Genomic DNA, 12,267 nt, shown 5'->3' with positions numbered 1-12,267 from the left:
GTGCGGAAAAATTTAGTCAGCCCAAAAGTTTAACCTTGCTAATAAGGCCTATATGTCTGCTGCACAGATAAGATAATGCCACTCCCTGTCTCAATGCTTTAATCAAAACCCACTCCTGTACACATGAGCTATATTAGTGCCATTATTTGTCTTATACTTACAATTGAACATGAACTTTCAAAAGAAAATTTTTTAAGGTCTCTGAACATAGTCTCCAGTATTTTCTTAACTGCTTCATGGCTTCTTTTAAAATGCTTTCAACATCATCTGAAAACTGAATATAAAAGTAGGCAGGACTAAAAATTAATAGGAGAAAAAAAAAAAGGACTGGGTTGAAATTACATTTCCAGAAGCTCCTGCTTTCACTAGTGTGAAAGTGAGGAAGGGCGTTCTCAGCCCCCAGACAGATTATCTGGCAAGGCTGAAATCAGAGAGCTTTGATCCAATACCAGGAATTGCTGCTCAACAGTAGTTCGGGAAAAACAAAAACCAAGTCTAAAAGCTCAATCACTCTGCAAACCTGGGCCAGGCTGGTATTTCTGCAGCCACCTGACTTGGAATTCAGTACAAATCTGTCCTTTCCTAGGTTGCCTTGATCTGAAGGTTTGTGCTTACAGTTTTCTGCTGTGGGCTGCCGTGCTCTGAAAGCTCATGCTTTGCCTTTACACGGGGCTTTAAAAGCCTGTGGGCACTGACAGGGCTTTCAAATCTGAGTCAACCTGTCCTCTGGCACATGGCAACGGGGCTGGCAGCTGATCTCATTTCTCTGCCGTGCCACTAGCTCCTGTGCAACATTAGCTAAGTCAATTACCTTCTACTGGCATCTGTTTTTCACCTCTAAAAGGGGGACAGTAGTAATTTCCTATCTCACAGGAATCTTGTGAAGACAAATACATTAGCTTAGGAAGTGCTCAAATACCAGTGTGATCAGGGCTCCTCTCCATCTCTTTGGCAGCCTGTATTTTGTAGCCTGGAAGCCTGTGGTCTGCCAAACCATGAAGGATTGGAGCTGAAGAACACCAGATCAACTCTTGGACTGGCTGAGCACAGATATCTTCACAACAAAAGCCAGAAAAACACAGCTTCTCAGGGAATTGACAAGAATGGAAAAAAATGGAGGAGAAACAAACTTTGGCAGTAAACACAGAGTGGAGCAGTGACCATTCCAGCACCAAAGCCACTGTATTTTGTGTATTGTTTGCTTTAACTTACATGCACATGATGTATTTTAGTCTTTCCATTGCCATTCATTTGGGGTTAGAAAAGCTGATATTCCTGGGGCGTGAACACACGCAGACCATGCTGCAAATACTCATCTGAGCATGGCTTTTCTGAGTAAGTGGTTGCATTTTAGAAGAGTCTTCCGTGAGCCAACTGCCATTAGTATTCCAGAATTCAGCCCTTAGCAGGAGGTCATTTCAATTTTTGTCTTGGTGACCAGCATCCCCAGGGTCTTCTTCTAGCACATTTTATTCAGTCAGGAGCAGAAGATGGTACCCATTTAATAATGCTCAAAATATATCTATTCACCGGGACCAAATTTTCTAGTGGTGCTTGATTTTGGTTTGTTTGCTTTTTTACCTAATGATAGCTTTCTGCTTTGATGTGAGGAGAAGGAAGTAAACAAACTATGAGGATTGTTACTCATGTTTATGTGCTTTGTAGGACCTCTAAGACATCAGTCAAGCCGGGAGCTCCATTGTGCAAATCCCTATGCAAAGCTACAGTAAGACAGAGCCCATACCCTGACCAGAACTGGTCAGCCAGCTGAGATAACCAATGCAGCAATGGAAAGCCCCTTGAAGAACTTTCTAGAAAGATACATGAGGAACTTAGGGCCTTGGCCAGGAAACAGAAGCAAACACCACTTCAGCACTGTGATTGTACTATTATTACAACACTGACTTTAATTTCTTCAGAAGTACAAGGTATAGTTAGGCAAAATAAGGGGAAATTGTTGACCTCCTCTGAAAGATTTTTCCACCCAGACAATTTAGTGCTATGGATGAGGAAACATCAGGGCTCTCTAAGGCTTCAGTTCCTTCAATAGAAGATTAACAAAAATGGGCAACACAGATTGTTTTTCTTATTATTTGGAGCAAAACAGTATTCTAATAATCCTGCCTTACAAAGGAAATGCAAGAGTCTTGGGGGTAATATTGAAAAAATGGTGGGCAGTCAGAGTCATGGCCATATGGTCCTCAAGCTGTGCTGTCAAGCAGATCTACAGATGGAGATGTATTATCTTACATGAGCACCAAGTTGAGCATTGCACCAGGCACTTGTGAATCAGACCAGTAGACCTGATAATACAATTGACAATTACTATAAAATCAGGTGAGAAACAGTCAGAAACAAGAATACTCCCTCAAAAAAAAGCCAACAGCTAGAGAGAGGACAAACTTCTGACAGGCTCTGCAGCTTACAGATTCAATCAAGAACATTTAGCAAGTTTCGCAATATCTGAAACAAGAAGGGAAGTTGTTCTGACAAGTCTTAAAAAAATCAGCATCCTGGTCTTTTGATCTTATACCAATTTATTATGTTAAAGGCAAACTCCACTGTATCTACACATTAGCTGGCTATCAAGTGGCACACAGGACAAGGGTATGGGTGTGTGCATTTACCCTGAAGAGCTGGATCAAAGGGAAGGAAGAGCTACGGGGAGCAGTGACCTCCAAATGGAATACTGCAAATACACACTGAGACTTTGCTTTCCAAAAAGCTTACCACTGAAAAGGCTGAGCAGGCAGGAGCCATGAGAGCTACTGAGATTATACACTTGGGTGCTATGTGTGAACTGGTGGATCATTCTCAGGGCTTTAGAACTCTTGTACAGCTCCTCACAGAATACAGCTCTGGTGACAACATACCACTGTGTCCTGTACTATACAAGCCCCTGAAGAAGATGCCTTTGCTTTGAGGACCAGTGCCCCATAACTGTGAAGTCCTCAGAGAGGTAAAGGGGTGACAACTGGCCCCCCTATATCAAACCACCAGTTTCTAGTGGGCTTACACTATTCATAGCTTCCCAGGTTTTTATGGCGTGCAGGCATAGAGTGCATGGGGGAGTAACAAAGAGTTTAGGGTGGTAGCTGTATAAGAAAACCCTTTGTTTCATGATTCAGATGATTAATGGCTTACGCCCATGGGACAATCATTTACCTGCAAGTCTTGGCTAGAAGCTTCAGGGCATCGAAAGTTTATGAGGCAGCTCTGTGTCAGTCACATGAATCCACATTGGTGAAGGTGTTTAAAAACCTGCATCTTTAGGTGTCTAAAAAGATCTTAAAATTTTATCCTGTAGATTGGCCAGACATTTCAGAGTCTCCACTCAAAAACTCTTAAACATCTGACAAGATTAGTAAAGGAACAACAAACCACACATCTTCAGCTTTTTAAGCAAACTTCAAAAACCTCTTCCTTATACATAAAATGAAGGGGGGTTGAGTAGACATGACCCCACTTAAACTTGCCAACATGGCTGCTAAGGGAGCTGGGGCTCTGGCAGCTCTGTGAATCCCTTCTCTGGAGTAGGGATCTCCTGCCCTCCCCATGGTCTTGCGCTCCAGAGCATCCTGAAGCAGATCCAAATTTTAACACAGAGAGTGGAGCCCATGGGCACTTTGGCAGTGCTGTGAGGCACTCAGCCAGCAACACTTTAAGCTCTGTGGCCTCACTGTGTAATGCACAGAAGGGCTGTTTTGCAGCAATATTTGGATGCCGTGTAGGAAGGAAAATATCCCCAGAACCAAAGGCTTTAGGTGCCAGAGCTTCCTGTGCTGTGGCAGGGGTGCAAAACTGACTTCAGGTACTGAATTTAGGGCCAAGGCAAGTGACGCATGAGGGGCCAGGCAACACATTCAGTAGTGTGAAGTTCAGCGCTCCCAAAAGTGCTTGAGGCAAGAATTCCAGGACAGAGGAAGAACCTCTACAAACTATTTGGCTCCTACCAGCACCCTGGCTGGAGGAGATGAGATGATAACGGCCAAAGATCCGCAAAGGAACACAATTACCACACACGAGAAAAAATACTGGAGACCATAGAGGGGGAAAAAAACCCCAACACGTGGTGGGAAATGCCTCAGTGACCCCAGCACGGTGCGCAGAGAATGGCAGCAGAGCGAAACTGCCGAACACCGCGGTGTTGCCCTCGCTGACGCAACGCCGGCTCCTAGGAAGGGTTGGGCAAGGAGCCAAAGAGCACCAACACACCCGGTGCACGGGCCTGCCTGACTTAACCCTTCCGCCGTCTCAAAAGCCCGCAGAAAATATGTCTCAGTTTCTTCATTTCTCCGTTCAGGGCTGTGGACGGGGGAGCAGGAAGGGCTGGACGGAGTGAACGAGCAGCAGCGCGCTGGGCGAGCGCCCGGGCTGGAACACCGCGCTCAGCCACGCCGCGGCCAAAGCATCGCAGCCCGCAACAGGTCCCAGCGCGGCGCTCCCCCGCTGCCGCCGAGACCCGCGGGGAGCGAGGAGGGCTCCGTTCTGCAACCCGTCCGCTGCTCATCGCACCTACGGGGCCACCCCCGCCATCTCGTCTCTGACCCGCTCCGCGACCCGAGGTTCAGAGCAGAGGGACCGGGCGTGGGCAAAGGGCCCGCTCCGAGGCACGGTGCGGCCGTAACCCCGTCTGCCGGCAGCCGGCCGAGGAGAGCGGCGAGGGCCCCCCAGCTGCCAGTCCGGCTCCTTCCGGCGGCGCCTCCAGAGCGCCCGCCCCGGGCCGCGGCCGCGCCCTCGCCCGCCCCACCGGGCCGCCCCCCGCCCTCCCCGCCCACACCTGGCCGGGGCGGGCCCTGCCCGCCGGCTGCGGGCCGACTCGGCGGGCAAGGCGGGCGGTAGCGCAGCGCAGGCCGCGGTAGAGCGGGGCAGGACTCGGCCGGCAGCAGCGCCTTGCCTCGCCGCGGGGCCCAGCTCGGCAGCGGGGGCCCAGCGCAGCGCAGCTCAGGTGAGCCCGCGGGCGGCAGGTGGCGGCGGCGGGGCGGGCAGGGCTGGGCTGGGCTGGGCTGGCGGCGGGGCGGGCGCGGCGCGCGGCCCCGGCGTGGGCGGGCTGGCGGTGGCGCGCGCGGAGCGCGGTCCCGCGCGGCGGCGGCTGAAGAAGCGAGCGGAGCGGAGCTGCCGGCGGGGTGCGGAGCGGCTTCTCGCGCGGCGCCCGGAGGCAGCATGCGGACGGCGGAGCTCCGGAGCCTCGGTAAGTGGTTCGGCTACGTCGCCTCTCCCTCCTCAGCCCCGTGTCCGGCTCCCGACACGGCGGGATCGTCTCCCTGGGAGCCGCCAAACTCCGCCGCCTGTTGAGCCCCGCGGATCGCGGCCCCCGAGCGATGGCCCCGCCGCCCGCTTCGGCCCCGCCGCCGCCCCGGGCGCTCCGCGGGGGCCGCCGTGCGCTACCGGAGCCCCCCTGCCGTCCTCTGGGGCCGCCACGCGGTTTCCCGGCGGCCACCGGCTGAGCCCCGCGGAGCCCTCCCCGGGTCGGCGGGGGGCAGCCAGGCACCTGCCGGCGCCGCGGTGCCGGGGGCGCGGGGATTGCCGCCGCGGCGTGACCTTCCCGGGCGGGCTGCGGCGCTCGGGGCAGCCCCGGCGGGCGGACTTCTGGGGTGGGCTCGGGGGAGAGGGGTCGCGCCCCGCGGGGCGCAGCGCCGACCGCGGCGGGGCGTCCCGGGCGGGGTGCCTGTGCCGTGTGCGAGGCGCGGGGCGGTCGGCAGTGGCCCGGAGCGTTTCCCGCGGCTGGCCCCGGCCGTTCCTGCGGTGGGAGGAGGGAGCGAGGGAGGGCGCTGCAGCGGGGGGCGGCAGACCGCGCCTTTCCCCCCCGGTGGGGTGAGCCGCCGCCTGGGAGAGCGCGGGGCTGCCGGGCGGCGGCGTCTTGGGTGGCGAGAACAAAGGGCCCCCGGCGGGAGCGGGCAGGATCACCGCCGCTGCTCCGGGGTGCCAGCTCCCCAGAGCGGGGTGGGGGTAGGGGTGTCCATCCCGGTCTCCCCCGTTCGCCCTCCCTGGAGAGTGCGGCTGCAGCCTCTGCGGGGCCAGCTCCTGCTCCGCAGCCGCCTCCGCAACCTGTTGTGGCGCTGCCCGGTCGGGGGTGCCGGTGGGGCGGGCAGTGCTCCCCCGCGGGACACCCGGGGGGCGGGCGGGCTCGCGTGGAGCGGCGCGGGGTGGGCGCGGGCGGCCCGGGGCGAGCGGGAGGCGAAGGCAGTGGGCGGGTGCGTTTGCCTTCGCCGTGGTTTCTGCCCCCAGAAACTGTTAAGAGCCAACTTCAAGCAGTTCAAATAGCTGGCGTAAATGAAATTCAATGAAAGAAAAGTATTTCCGCGCTGTTAAAGGTCTGTTCCCGCGAACCTCTTGTGTGGGAAAGATGTGGTCTGTTTCCAGGAGACTGACTGGGGCAGCTGTTCTGAAGCGTTTTGGAGTTTCGTGTTTATTTCATATGTAACCAAATGAAACCGTATTGTCAGTATCAAATACAATATTCTCTTGTCAAGTTTAGAACTGAGCTGTAAAAAGTGATTTGGGCTGACGATAACTGGATAATCAAACCTTCAGTTGAATATTTGTTGGTTTAGAGATCTCTAAAGGCAGCTAACTTGTGCAGGGACAGTAAGTGAATAGAGTTTCCTTATGCTGCCTCTGTAACCACCTTTGTTTATTTTTCAAAGTAAATGCTAGAGAAATGACAAATTTAATTTATGATTACTAAGGTCCTGTGCTACAAATGACTTATCAACATGTCTGGTTGCTGGGTGATTGTTCCAAGACTGCCAGTTAGGCTTTGAAAACAGATTTTTAAATAAAGTCCATCGCATTCATTATGATAATGCAGGAAATGCGTGGCTCACGAGGTTGGTTTTATGGAAGGAACAAGTGTACTTTAGTCCTGATTTTATTATTTCTTGTGTGGTGGTTTGCTGTGAGACTGAGGACGTAGGAGTAATAGATATCCGTACTGTGAAGCGCATGATCAGCAATCTGAACTTCGAAAGCAAAGAGTAAAATCTGTGTGGCAAAGCAGCAAGTTTGTGATCTGAATGTGTGGTGGGTGACAGTGTTGAATTATTTAAGTTCTCAGTTTCTGCCGTTAACCACCCATCTTAATGTGCAAGTTTCTTAGCCTGTGTCTAGCTTTTGAAATAGGATGCAACACATCCATGAATGCTAAGGGGTTAAAACAGCTTATGGCCAAAAATTAACACATAACTTCAGATCAAGAGATTTTTATATTCAGTTTAGTTACAGATATTCCCATCAGCCCTTTCCTTTGCACGTGGGTGTCCATGAATACATCTTGGCTGCATACTGGTTGGGGCCATTAGCAAAATAGTAGAAGCCACAGACAACATTTTATTCTCATTCATGTTGCCCGTGAAAGTGTCAGTTTCTGGAAAATCAAAGTAGAAGCTGTCCCAAGTTGTATATTGTTTTTGGGTTGAGAGGTATGCAGGTATTTTTAATTTTATTTTATTAGACTAAGTTCTGCTTTTGGATATGTGAGATAATTGTCATTGGCAAAAGCAGAGAAGACAGTCAAAGCTTGTGACTATAAAGAGAAGGATCTAAGCTTGTGGGTAACGGAGAAGAAATGTTTTCCTCTTTGTGTCCACATAATGCAGGGCTGTGGGAAGATATGCCTAATGAAGATGATTATTGCTGTGGCTTTCCATAAATCCACTTGTAATGGAGGCTTTGTACAGTTACTTCTGAATCTGTACATTTAAAAACTGCAAATAGCGATAATGGAGTTGGCTAATAGCAGACTGTCAAGTAAGTGCAATCCTTGTGATAATGTTCAGCCATAGATCTCCATTTAAGCATTACTTTTAAGCAGAAAATGTTTCTTGTAGGTCATAGTATATGCAATTGGGAGGAAAAAAACCCCGGAGTTGTTGCTGCCTGTTGTTGAATCCAGGTGATTCTAATTGGCCAAAGGGTGCTTTTTCTCTCCAGCTTTTTATCAGATAGCAGGAGATGTACAATTCAGTAGATCCCATTTGATGCGAATTTAGATAGTGGAAAGGAATACTAATAATAACCAGCTTTAAGAGGCTGAAGAAGTTTACCTGAACAGTAAACCTGTGGCTGTGTGAAAATTAAAACAGGGACTTGTGCCTGTTGAAGAATTGCAAACTTTCCTGTGAGGTGTTGGAGTGAGCTGAATGCCACCACATGATAGTCTGAGCTGATCTTGTTAGTGGTATTAATCAGAACAAATCTTTCTGTTTCAGTGGTTTTTTAGTGCTTCTTAGAAACCATGGTTGAGAGTTAAATTACTCATGTCTGTTTTGCAACTTTAAAGGTAAGGTTAGATAGTAGGGAAAATTTTTAATGTGATGTGTTGCCCTAGTACAGAAGGATGTGAAATCATCTATTATTTTCAAGTAAAGCACTTGTAGTAGCTACTGGCTGTTTTATATAGTGTTCTGAATGAATGCAGTTTTAACTTACATAGCTAAGAAACAGCTTTTGAAGGAAACTGACAGGAGACTTGCTTGTGTTTATGATTGGAGTAATTCATTGAGAAATATTTGTGATGCTCTCCATCATTGCTTGCCCTCCTTTAAAAGCAATGCTTTGACTTTCATCTTTCATACAGTATGTGAGGGTTCCTTCTGTGGATTTACTTCTGCTCAAAATCTGACCATAAAAGTAAGTGTTGTTTCTGCAGCTCTTAGTGCAGTGTTCAAACCCAAAATATATGCTTCCTTTCCAGTAAAAACTTGTAATTACATGGAGTGGCAGCGAACTGGAAAGTATTGCAAAACGTATGTAAGAATACTGTCGTACAAACTCTAAAACTGACGAATGACTCACTGCGCCAGTGCTATATCAAATTCTATCTATACACAAGGTTTAAATGACAAGTTTACTTTAGGCAGGGAATATGCAATTTTCTTGTACTCTTTCTTCATCTAATGTCAAGTGAGCTTAATGAAATGGTGCATGTGGGCATACAGGAGGTACCAGTTGTAGAGCTTTAATGAGCAAGGGGAACAAGCACTGCTTGGCTCTATTTGTGAAGGTGATAGATGTAACTACTCTTACATTAAAATGAAGTTTGTAGTACTGATGCTTATTTTGAGACTTATATTTTTTTAATTTACCTAATTGTCATTTGTTTATGTGCATTTACTAATGCTGGTTCAATTTTTGTTTTCTATTGGAGAGAGTACTTGGCTTTTTAGCAGTATACATGTTCATCTTTACATATTCATATTAATTGAATCTTTTAACTGGCAGTTTGGCAGCATTTTTGTGAACATAAAATTTGGGTCACTGCCAAAATGAAAATGCTATAATGGTCAGCATAGGGAAGGGGCCCATGATTGTAGGTTAAAGAGGAAAAGGCCACTTTTCCACTGCAACAACACAGGTTTTATTCATGCCTTTGACACTGTCATTATGAGAAGCTTCACAGAGCTTTGGAGAGCCCCCTCAAAAACCAAAATGTGTTAACAGATAGTAACATCCTGTGCTTGGAAAGCCTGTGTGAGCTGGGAGAAGGACAAGAGTGAAGTGTGGGTATCAGGGTTGTGTGCTGCTGCACTGTGTGCCCCACCTGTGTGTGTATCACCTCTGCATGCTTGGGCATCTCTTGGAATGTGGGGGGAATCCCAGCCTGCAAAACTAAGAAACCCGGTAACCACTCAACACTAGGAGGAAGAGAAACCCAGTATTGGCTTGGCCCTCGATAGAGGACTTTAAGCTGTTCACAATCTCTTCTTGTAATTTCTCATTTAGCCATTCTGCCACAAAGCCTGTCCCTTGTGCTCTCTGTTAATCATCATCTTTCTGGGCACTGGGGAAGACGCCTTGGTCTTCGCCTTATGCTGATCATGAGAGCTTTGTGACCAGCAAGTGTTTGCTGTCTGTAGGAAGGTCGAAGTCTCCTGGGACTGTGGAAGGAGGCCAAGTAGGGGAAGCTAGAGCACTTGCTATTTAATGTCAGTGTGCACACAATGTTTATACACCTGTGCCTCGGCAGAAAAAAAGGGTGAAACAGGTCTTGCTACTTCAAGGACTCTATTATCTGAGAACTTGATTCTGAAGATTGGAAATACAGAGATAAGTTAGGGTTTTTGGAGCAAAGGATGGAAGCAATGTTTATAAAAAGCTTGGTTGAGATGAAAATTGACAAAAGTACCTACTAATATCGGAGCACTGTACTCAGAGGAAGCTCTGTTTGGACGCTTTAATCAAGTGCAATCCACTGTGTAGCTGAAATACAGCAATACCATTAATCTCAGAAGGAATAGGATGGTCCCATTCTTATTCTCGTCCTTTAGCAGGCATAGAAGCTTCCAGTTTACAACCTGTCCAAAAGACATTTATTTCTTGGCACGAAATTTCAGCTGCAGCTGGCAAGTGGGTAAGTACTTTCTTCCAGCGTTACTGAGAAAGAGGAATTATTTAGGTTGGCACAAGAAGTTTATAGTTTGGAGTTGTCACATGAAATTGAATGGAGGAAAAACATGCAGGCCGAGCATGTGGCATTGTTCTTTCAAAAGCAGTGCTGGAAATCTGGTCATCACTCAAAACCAAACAAAGCACACGTGTGCTTGACCATGGTGAGGAATTATCTATTGTTGGCTTCATGGGCTTCTCTTCCTTTTTTTTTTCTTCTTCTTCCTCCTGCAAGTGCTGTGTTTAACACTGAATTGCATGTGTGTATACAAAGAATAACATCTGTTCTATTTTATGAGATCCACAGAGCAGGGTTGCTTTCCTATCCCTCCTGTGTATGGATTCTTCTCTCATGTGTCATCCTTGCTGCTGAAGGCAGCCAGGCACTTGAGCTTTGCGATGTCTTTGCTCTCTGTAGGAGCAGGAAGTTATTCATGGGATGGTACTTGATTCTTTTGTTAGATTTCCTCACAAAATTAGATCTTACAGTGTTTTGGACAAGTCATTTTTCTAGAGAATTTTCTGAGTAGGTAAAGAAGTGGGATGATCTGCATCTGTTTTTCTGGAGGAGTTTTGGTAATTGTTATATCAGTGTGTTAGATTTTCTTCTCCCTAGATGTATTTTGATAGGATGTTTAATGAGGAAGCTAAATTAGATCTGAGAAGTATGAAAAAGGCTACTCTAGTGTTTAGATTTTAGGCTGTATATTTAAAATAAATATTTTTTGTGGCAAATACTGTGTTTCTGACTTTTGTCTTGAAGAATAGCCATAGAAGTGGCAGAGGAGCCTTTTGGACACAGTGAGTTAAGAACATGTTGAGGTGTTCAAAGATGTGAGATGGGGGCAAAGGAGAAAAAATTGACCTTGTTTTTAGATAGAGTTATTTCCTTTTTACAAACCACTGTTTTCTTCAAATGCAAAGGAATTATGTTTGTTTATATCTTAAGTAACATTTGTTTCACCAAATTTCATCAAAGGTTTAGTTGTTGCAGAATCAATAATAATTCTGTTACCTTAAGGAAAAATCTGTAATTTATGAATGTACTGTCCATTGTATTTTAACTACTTGTACTACAGAATTTGCAAGATTACACAAATTGACTAGAAGATGCACAGAAAATCCAATAATACATTTATCATGTCAAAGTTCAGTGAAATATGAAGTGTAATTACCATAAATAAAAAAAATTGGCCTCTTAAACCTATGAACTAGAAGGCGTGGAAATAATTTTGTAATATATATTCTCAGTGGTTTTGTTGAGACTGCTTTGGCACCACCAAAATTTCTTTACAGTCTGTGTAGCTAATGCTTGTGTTATGTGGTAAAAAAAAGTACTCGTAAACTTGTACTTAACCTCAGGATGAAGCATGTATTTTTGAGCATGAACTTTAGATCTTGAATGGCTTCTTGCTATAGCCTTGTTTGTGAATAGCTTCCCATTAATAAAATGCAGATTTGAAGAGTTACACTTGGGGAGCACAAGTATTTCAGCAGATTTTTTGGTGTTACTCCTTCAGTTCTGCCTCTTGACACAGAGGTACGTTTATAAACCTTTGCAGGAAAGTTTTTCTCCTTTAGTATACTTGTGAGGTAGGAGTTTGGCTAGCAAGTCTTGTTGGCCTGTGTTTTTTTATGGATTCTACTGTGTCTTTGGATCCTGTAAAACTAAACTTGATGCTTTTGGTTAAGGTAATGTACTCATTTGCATAATGTACTCTTTTGGCTCGAAAAAGAAGAAATATTTTAGAATCAGCTGTCAATTAGCCTAATTTCCTGGGGTCTGTCCCATTGCAGAAGGCTCATTTTAACAATTTAAGTGCTGGATCCTGCTTCAGTCAGCCAGGCCAAGACAGGGGGAGCTTGCAGAAGCCTGTAGCA

General features: G+C 47.0%; 1 protein-coding gene across 19 annotated transcripts in view; it reads left to right on the top strand.

Annotated features, from left to right (window-relative positions):
* Positions 1–4,731: 4,731 nt before the first annotated feature.
* The window catches only part of PTPRF (protein tyrosine phosphatase receptor type F), a 374,760-nt gene continuing 367,224 nt past the window's right edge, over positions 4,732–12,267 (top strand). For 12 of the 19 annotated variants that reach the window (XM_014276090.3, XM_014276085.3, XM_014276087.3 and 9 more), the window contains exon 1: positions 5,056–5,191. The gene's annotated coding sequence lies outside the window, so the exon portion shown is untranslated. Of the gene's footprint in view, positions 4,949–5,055; positions 5,192–12,267 lie in introns of those variants that run through there. The other 7 variants (XM_026790438.2, XM_026790437.2, XM_026790436.2 and 4 more) reach the window with 3 other exon arrangements.

The sequence above is a fragment of the Zonotrichia albicollis genome, chromosome 8, assembly GCF_047830755.1.
Source record: "Zonotrichia albicollis isolate bZonAlb1 chromosome 8, bZonAlb1.hap1, whole genome shotgun sequence".
Classification (NCBI taxonomy): Eukaryota; Metazoa; Chordata; class Aves; order Passeriformes; family Passerellidae; genus Zonotrichia; species Zonotrichia albicollis.
This window is presented reverse-complemented; position numbering and strand designations above follow the sequence as displayed.